We start from the raw sequence: 9,717 nt of genomic DNA on the forward strand, positions 1-9,717 counted from the left end.
TAACACAAAAGCAGAGCTAACGTCCTATAGGAAGCACTTCTGGTTTTAACACAAAAGCACAGCTTATGTACTATAGGAAACTGTCTGGATGAACACAATAGGACATAAGCTGTGCTTTTGTGTTAAAACTAGAAGTGCTTCCTATAGGACGTTAGCTTTGCTTTTGTGTTAAAACCAGAAGTGCTTCCTATAGTACGTTAGCTGTGCTTTTGTGTTAAGTATAAAAGTGCTTCCTATAGTACCTTAGCTGTGCCTTTATGTTAAAACCAGAAGTGCTTCCTATAGGACGTTAGCCGTACTTTTGTGTTAAATTAATCATGTTCTTGTAGCTGCTTGTGGGTATAAAGAAGTGTACAAGTTAGTGAACGAACCACTGGAATCAGGAGGCAGCCACCCAGGGCGCCTACGAATCCTTTGTCCTTGAAGGTCTGGAGTGATGTCACTAGTTTCTCTGTGACAGCATTGGACCAATCATATGATGATATGTTACTTGCTGGTCCTTCTAGAGCGGCTAAATAATCGGGGCTAACGCAATCATATGTCGTTGGGCATAGAAATACCGCTGTTGCAAACATCACGAAAACCCGTTGAAACACTTCTCTTGTCAGCTCTGGGGTGATGAGATCATTTAACTCTAATGTTTGGAGCGTGCCCAGCACACCGAGTTTCAGACTTAACCTGACATCTGAAAGCTTCTGAGCATTTTCTAGGGATAATCTGCCCGCCCAGTGGAATCCTAAGATCCGGTGCACTGTGTACGAGTTGATAAGGAATCTGTATCCACTAGGCAGTATGAAACACTTGGAAGGGCAATCAAAATAGCGGACAAGCCAGTGAACGAAACACCTTGGAAGCTCGCGACAGCACAGATCTAGAAGGTATCCAAAACCAATATCTCTGACAAGCTGTTTTTGTGGTTCTGTTAGCTTTTCACAGATAGAAATGAATTTCTGGAAGCTAAGTTTTGTGCTGAACTCTTCTTCGTATTCACCCATTGCAGCAGCTCTGTGGACAAAGATAAGAAATGACCTTTAGCAAATGTATTGTTGAACCACATGCTTTTCTGGCAGAAGCTTACATATAAACGCCGAGTCAGCAAAACAGAGATAAATATTTAAGCCGTGATTAAAAATGCAGCTAGAATGAGAGGCATTGATTTCCAAAGAAATTTCAACGACACACGCGAGATGCATGATAAAAAACACCTACTTCGAGGCAGCAAGCTGCTTCTTTGTCCTGTACTCCTCAACAAGCTTTTTGTGCGCTGCACGTTTTAACTCGATCCTTAGTCTCTCTGTCTCTAGTTGGTCATGAACCATGAAATCTTGGGTGACAATCCCCGTGCCATCGACAGACTGAGACTGAGTCTCCGACAGCTGTGGGGTGGAGTCCATCTCATCGAACACTACATAAGAGGTCATGAGACGTCATCGTTACCAGGTCAGCTCTGTAAGACCGTTGTTAGCAGTGCATGTGAGACCGTCATCAACAGGTTGGTTAGCTAAGACGGGTTCTAACTCTAAGTTAGTAACTGCTTTGCAAAAACGGACGTAAATCCTTTGGATCTCTGCTATAGATTGCGGATCTATACAAATAATTTGACCTGTCTCTAGTTGGTTAGCTAAGACGAGTGCTTAGGTTTTGCATGGCTGGAGATATAGCTCAAGTTAGCAAAACCACGGCGCAAGCATGCAGTTGGCATGGTTAAAGTGAGGTTAGCTGAGTCCTAATTTTAAATCTATAACCCCTCTGCTGTTAAGACGGCGCAACAGTTTGAGCACGGACCAGCTGAAGATAATTGGATCCGGAACCGATATTCAAATCGCGCCCCACCTGCTGTGTTGCGCACATGTGGTGTGTACGCAGCCCGCGGAATTGCTAGCACCGGTAATTTTTTTGTTCAAACGTTGAATCAGTGGCATAATCATGGTGAGGATGCAATGGATTACCCGAACAGGAGATCCACGGTGAGTGAGATGAAGGAGACGGATAATTTTTCAGTGACGAGCGAACTCTGCGGAGGGATCAGGATTGGCTTTCCTTTGGAGAGCTCGCCTGTCGCCACGGATGCTAGATGGAGATAGATCTGGAACTCATCTGCGGACGACCCCACAAGTTAGTGAAATACTTGGAGGAACTATTTGAGAGCCCACATGTCAGTATGAGTTTGAAGTCCACCTACCACATTTTCTCACCTCAGATGGAGGTACTCCTCGTAGGACTCATATAAGGCCAACCCCACAAGTTAGTGAAAGACTTAGAGGAATTAGTAACTGAGAGCCCACTTGTCAGTGTCGTCGACGGTCAAGTGAAGTCGACCTACCACATCTCGTCACGCCCAAGAAACATGCCCATCTCTCATGCGTCGCAAAACTCATCCCACCTATCAGGTTATTCTTCTCCTGCACGCAAAAAAATGAATTAGCCTCTCTCTTTCTTTCTCTCTCTCTCCCTCTCTCTTTCTCTTTTCTCTCTCTCCGAGATTCAAAATCATTGAAGGGGATCGCTGACAAACTGCAGGGAAGCAGATCCCCCCACAATTTAGAAAGGTGTGACTTCCGAACAATCAGCGCATAAGATTCGGCAATCAAAGGATAGTAAAAAAATTATCAACGCACCTTTTGCGTGGCGATTCCTGATACACGAGATTCAATTCGTTGATGAATTTGTTGTGGTCGGGATTCATAGAATAAAACTGTTTAGTTTTACACTGTAGCTTTGATTTGAGTTTGTTTTTAGTTTTGTATCCTCTCGTCCTTGTAATACGAGGTTGTTATTTTTGTTAGGTTTCATGGTTATCTTTGTGTTAAGTGTTGCACAAGCAAATTAGCATCAGAGGATCTCACTCTGGTTGAGGTTGTAGTTTAATTAAAAATTAATATATGTATATATTTATCTATGTTAATTATATATAACTAAAAATATATCTCTGTTGATATCGACTTCGAAAAGTTTCAACACTGATACTGCAGGTTTATAACCTTTATATTTATTACGTCTCTTTTTCGGGGCAGATGTTCAGGAGTGCGTCATCTGGTCAGGACAACAGGGACGGTCGGTCTTTGAACGACACCGGCAAGGATTATGGGAGGCAGGTAATAGTAAGGCAGTTGAACATTAGTGTTTGGTCTTTTATTTCTGGGACGTTTGCTGTCAAGGTGTCACCACTGAGAACACCAAATAGTAGATCATTAACAACAACAAAAATGATTTATATATCCTGGATGAATGCTGTAATATCTATTTATCCTGTGCATCTACTCTATAGTTGAGTATCGAGAGGTGGAAGAATTTTTTTTATACAAAACGAGAAGAAGATCAAGGATGCAGATGCTGTCAAACACGCACATGCCATGCGGGCTGGAATAATTGGAGTCAAGAGTGAGATACAAGTTCTTGGCAAACGCCCCAACCAGGAGCATGGTGTGCAACAGACACCTGCCAAGAGGAGCATTCTAAGCAGCAGAGACTCCACTAAGCAGATTGTGCAGGTAACGACGAAAACTTCAAACGTTGGTTTTAACGTACGTGGAAGTTTTAGTCACACGTGCCTCTAATTATTTTTTGGTTTGAAGACACAGATGCCCACAAAGGCGCAGAGCGGGCGTTGTGACAGCCCAGCGTTTGTAGGCGGTCAGAATGAAGAGGTGCAGGGTAACAGAATTTCCTTTGATGCAAGCAGAAGGATCATTGGCAACAAAAGCATTGGTGTTCAAGGATTCGGTACGGTTTGCACAAGCAAGAAGAGCCCAACGACAAAATCAAACATAGGAGCAATAAGCTCTACCATACAGCAGCATCAGAAAGCAATACAGGTGACAGCATATACGAACGTGCAACAACATTTAAAGCAAATGTATATTTTTTGTGAGCAGTTTTTTCTTTGTTTTCGTCTGGTATATTTAAATTGCAGTATCTTCCACACGTAGGTGTACGAGGAAGGAAGCAAGTATCGCGGTAGTCCACGAATCGATGAAAACATAAGGCAAGGTCCTTTGAAAGGATCACCTGTGGCGTTCAACATGAGGGGTCCTTCCAAAGGACCTCCGATGGCATTCAAAATCGTCAGCAAAATCACCAATGCACGGAGGTTGTCGCCAAGATTTGCTGGACAAGAGAGGCATGGGAAAACAAAGGTGACGTCGGAACTATGCTTTTTCAATTCAACACACAAACAGTTTTATGGGAGAACAGGGTAAAGTGGAAAACAGGAGGACGGTTGTCCGTCTTGTACGGCTGTATGTGCAGTTGTTCTTTTATATAGGATGTTGTTGTGCCTCTCCGGTTGTATGGTGTAAACAGAAGCACATCTGTGCCTCTTTGTGCAGATGTGTGTGTAGCACGGTCACCTAATTCTGTTTCTTGCCGTGTGTTCAGGATTTGGCGGAGGGGATAATAGATGAGGGAAAGAAATATCATAGTTCTCCATCCATTTCGAAGGAAACGCAACGTTCACAGCAGCAAGTAGCGTACAGCGCCAGCACGGATTGCATGGTAGAAGCAGCACAGTCCCTTGGTTGCACGAGTGCCGGAGAAACAGGGAGCAGCATTGCACAATGCAACATTGGAGAGGCAGACTCATTTATGGATTTGGCCGTGCCATGCAGAAACGACGCTGCTGCGTGTGACAAACAACAGAGCAGCAGCAGCTCCGCTGTAAGTGGACCTGTGGCTGGCGATGAGACTGATGTCGTCAGAAGTGAATGCGATCAGACGAACAAAGACACGGTAGACAGAATCATCATGGCGCCGCCAACCATTGTAGAGAAAGAAATGGACGACATGTTTAATGAAGGCATATACCCAACGATTCAGGAGGTCACCGAAGCGCTCGAACCAGAGGGTGGTATGGTATTCGGATCATTGGATGAGTGCTTTTTGTTTTTCTTCAGATATGCTAGAAAGGTTGGCTTTGCTGCCAAGCGATCAACGAGCAGAAGATCGACATATGATCAGCAGCTTGACAAGCAGGTGTTTCAGTGCACCAAGGAAGGGCAGAATAAAACAACTGAGAGACATGTTAAGGAGAGAAGGAGCAACTGCTTGATCCGGACAAGCTGCCCAGTCCAGATAACAGCCAAGAGGGATACAGATAGGAGGAAATGGTACCTGAAGAATGTTCGTCTAGAGCACAACCACCAGCTTCACCCATCTGATTGGATGCTGAAGTTCATGAGATGCTATAAGAAGATGACACCTCAGGAGAAATTCTTTATACAAGTGCTGCATAAGGCGAGGTTAGAACCAAGGAAGGTTATGCAGATTTTTACTGGCATGGGGAAACCGAGGCGAGAAATTATGTTCGACACGATTGACATAAGCAACATTGCATGCCGGGACAGGGATGGAGAGCGCGGCACTGATATCGCAGACACCATGAAAATGTTTCCTGATATGCAGAGGCGGAGGCCGGGATTCCACCATGTGGAAGAGACAGAGAACAATGTAGTGCGCAGCCTGTTTTGGACAGATTCCTTGTGTAAGATGAATTATGATCTATATGGAGATTTCGTGTCTTTTGACACCACATTCTCTACGAATATATATGGCTTGCCATTTGCACCAATTACAGGTGTCGACAACCACGGGTCGACCGTCCTTTTTGGAGTAGGCCTTTTGAAGGATGAGAAAATAGGGTCATTCAAGTGGCTCCTAAGCACGTTTGTCGAGGCAATGGGAGGTAAAGAGCCGAAATACATAATAACAGACCAGGACCAGGCGATGAAGACTGCAATAAAGGAAGCTCTTCCAAGGACGAGGCACAGGTTGTGATGGTGGCATATTAGGAAGAACCTGAAGGAAAATAACGCAGCAGTGTTTGCGCAGCACCCAGGGATGTCTGATGATATATTTCGGATCGTCAAAAACGCACTAGATCAAGACGAGTTTGAGCATGCCTGGAAAGCAACAATTTCTCTCCACAAGGCGGAAGGCAACAAACACCTGAACACGCTATGGGAACTCCGAAATTTTTGGGTGCCGGCCTACTTCAAGGATTGTTTCTATCCTTTCTCGTGAACAACCACTCGCAGTGAGAGCACGAATTCGATGTGGAAGAATTACGTCGACCACAAGGACACTATAAAAAGGTTTGTTAATCCGTATCACACGATTCAACAAAATTGCCTCGCCACGCTTGACAAGAAAAGACATCGAACAGAAGAGAAGGCGCCATCACTAGAGACGGGTTTTCCGATTGAAATACAAGCAAGTCAAGTATACACGAATGAAATTTTCAGGAAATTCCAGCTGGAGCTACGGAACCAGACTTACTTCAAATGCTCTGACCTGGCAAAGGGGAGGCAGTATTTTTTTTAAAAGATTATTGAGCCTGGAGAAAAAGTGTGGAAACCATATCCGGGCGAGGAATTTGAGCGGTCTGAGTTCAGGGTAGATGTGGATGAGCAAAAAGAAACATACAGTTGCAGCTGCAAGAAAATGAGTAGGGATGACATTCAGTGCTGCCATGTGCTTAAGGTGATGGACCAAACAGGCATGATCGATCAACTTCCAAAATCCTTTGTCATCCCCAAATGGACCAGGAATCTATCAGAGAGTCTGAAAGTTCTGTCTACAAGTCAAGGTGATAGCATGACCATGCAAGATGATGAAACTATGAGATTCGGCCTTGCTTACGCTGAGTTGTCGGATATCTATTCAAATGCTTGCAGAAAAGAGAAGGCATACCGTGTGCTGCGTGAGTGTACGGTAGATATGAAAATAAAAGTCATGGCGGCACTTGCCGAGGAACCAGACACAGGCATTCTTGCCGAAACTCTCAAGAACCCTCCCATGAGTGGCTCAAAGGGTACGAAAAAAGGAGATCGAATCAAAGCTGGTTCTGAGAAGAAAGGAAAAGGCAACAAAGCCGCATCCAAGTGCGGCCGTTGTGGAGTAAAGGGTCACAGGAAAACAAACTGCCCGGATAACCCAGAAGTCCAGGAGAGGATGAGGATTGAAGAGGAAAAGAGGAAATCGCAGCAGGAGAAGAGGGCAAGGTCAATGAAATGGCCGACAACACCGACAACACCATCGGGGACATCAAACGGCTCAGGACAATGCACTCCAAGCCCAGGAGGAAGACGTCAGACGCCAGCAACTCCAACGACCCCACTGACAACAGGGAGCATTTACCAAAGTCTTGCATCTACGCCAGAATCAAACATCACACAAGCCAGGCACACAGAATGCGTACAGGGAAGCCCGGGACAAGGCACGGAATCTGCGCAGTCCATTTTCGGAAAGGAAAGGTCTGAGTGGTGACTTTTTGGTACCGGAGAACAGTACGAATAGAAAAACTAAAAGGTAATAATGCAGCTTAAAGAGGACGTAAGCAAAAAACAGTGATGACCGCAATCTTTCGCTTTGTTTTTATGTATGAATATTAATTTTACAGGTAAATAGGTTGAATAGCTACGCAGAAGGGTGGGGTTGCACAAGGGTCGAGAAGGAAGAATGGATCGCTGAACATTCAAAAACAAGGCCGCACGTGGAGCGATGAAATTGCAAGGAATTGGTGGGAAGGGCGGGCGGTTGTCGATTGTTTATTTTCTTGTGCTGTGGTTATAAGAACGGCTTGTAAGTTAATTTGCTGCAGTTATAGAAACAAAACAAATTTAAATAAGAACGATTTTTGCTTCTTTATGTATTTTTTACTCGGCGGACAAAAATATCAGAGCCACAGGTTTCCGTGTTATTTTCCGCTGCCGCGTCGGTTTCTGAACATGGATGTTGTAAGCATACAAGCATGCTTCTCTGCTGCGTGACAGAGAGATAAAAATAACCTAAGGGCACAGGCAGCCACGGTCATGCCACCGGTGAGTGTTCAACCGTGACTCTCACGGTTGCATGGTCACGCCCACCGTTATGGAACGAAAACGTTTTTAAGCACAGAATCTGGGTCGTGCTTCTGGGGCTGCATAACCGTGGCTTTCGTGGTAACTGTGCCTCGCCTGTTCTAACGCATGTTCTTCTGTTATGAATGCATGACTGTAAGTAAGTCAAATAACCATGCTTGCGATGCGTGTCCAACCGTGCCTCATGTGCCTTCACGTGGTGCTTCTGTGATGCAAAGATTTCAAACACAACGGGTCACGGTTGTGTTTGCGTTTCTGTTTTACAAATGGATATAGTCCTGGCAGTAGGTTCACGGCGTTTGCTGTGAGAGAATCACGTCTTTACATGCTACTAAAGCACGTGGAATCACGGCCGTGCCTTTGTGTGGCATGTAGAACAGTGCTTTACAATGCCGAAGGCAGGACCGTGTGTCTCTTTCTTGAAAAGCCGTGGTTCTGCCATCACTTCATTCACTTGGTTTTGTCCGCGTTTTAGCAGAATCATCTGCAAAGCAGAGGCACGGCCTTGAATCTTCTAGTGACATAATTGTAACATGCACGTTGGGTTTCCGCAATTGACGCACGAACGTGACTCCACGTAAAACACAAGCATGCTTCCCTGAGCATCTTTACCGTGCCACTCCTGGTTATAGATCAACGGATGCATTTGGAGCACAAAGAGACACGAAGGTGACCTCTGACTTGAAACACTGACACACTTGACGGTTCATGCATTTGAGTTAAAATCTTACAACGAAAACAATTGTAACACGGACAGTCGTCCGATCTATTAGGTTTCCGTAATAATCGCACAATCGTGACTCCGGGTAAGAATAAACCATGCCTCTCCACCGACTCATTATGAATACAATTAGAAAACCTCTGTGCATGACTCTATGTAATTAGAAGACCTTTGAGGGCTGTATGCTCGTGCTTGTGACCCTTGACACTAAAACACAGAGTAAACGCCCGTGCCTCTATGTTGTATGCACGTGCTTATGCCCGTACAAGGAAATACGCTTTTAAAAACAGGGTCTCCCGTATAGGCCATTCCGTGCCTCACAGAGTAAACGTCCGTGGCTGTGCGTAAGACAAAGGTTAGCGTGACTCTATGTAATACCACCGACCATGCCTTTACACGCTTCATGCCCGTGCCTGTGATAATTTTGATCCCGCGTAAAATGCAAGCATGCCTCTCTGGGCCTCCATACCGTGCCTCTCCTAGTGTTAGAGTCAACGGAATCATCTAGAACACAAAGAGACACGAAGGTAGACACGAACTGTTCTACATGCCTGTGTGGCATGTAGAACAGTGCGTCACAATGCCAAAGGCAGGACCATGTGTCTGGTACATGACAATGCCAAGCCGTACCGTGTGTCTGGTACGTGACAAGCCGTGACAGGAGCGTTTCAGCAGAATCATTTGCAAAGCAGAGGCACGGCCTTAAATCTTCTATTGACTTAAATGTGAACGTGTTCGTGGAAAATTTTGTTGCTCGTAGAGGCAAGATGACTGTAGAACCGTGCTTCCGGCGTCAAACAGATTCTTCTATTCAATGTGTGCCGTAAATAATTAAAACATGGACGGGCACGCCCGTGCCTGGTCTGCGTGTGCAACAGTGCATCTCGTACCTTGAAAGCCGTGGTTCTATTTAATGTTTCAAGCAGTCACCTACCATTGTCTTGCTACGAGTAGTACTTAACCCGGGCCCCCTGTCAGAAAGAAAAATAGAAGAAGTAATTAATCTGGACCCCTCCGCTCCCCGTCGTGGGTATTTAAGCCGTCTCGTGGATTGACAGGCTGTAATCCAGTTCTCCAGATCCACCTCAGTGAGCACTGGTCGTGGGCGGCGCCACCCCAGCAATGGAGGTGGAGATGGAA

General features: G+C 45.3%; 1 pseudogene; it reads left to right on the top strand.

Annotated features, from left to right (window-relative positions):
* Positions 1–2,074: 2,074 nt before the first annotated feature.
* On the top strand, positions 2,075–7,263 carry LOC123097122 (uncharacterized; annotated as a pseudogene).
* Positions 7,264–9,717: the final 2,454 nt, after the last annotated feature.

This window comes from Triticum aestivum, chromosome 4D (assembly GCF_018294505.1).
Source record: "Triticum aestivum cultivar Chinese Spring chromosome 4D, IWGSC CS RefSeq v2.1, whole genome shotgun sequence".
NCBI lineage: Eukaryota > Viridiplantae > Streptophyta > Magnoliopsida > Poales > Poaceae > Triticum > Triticum aestivum.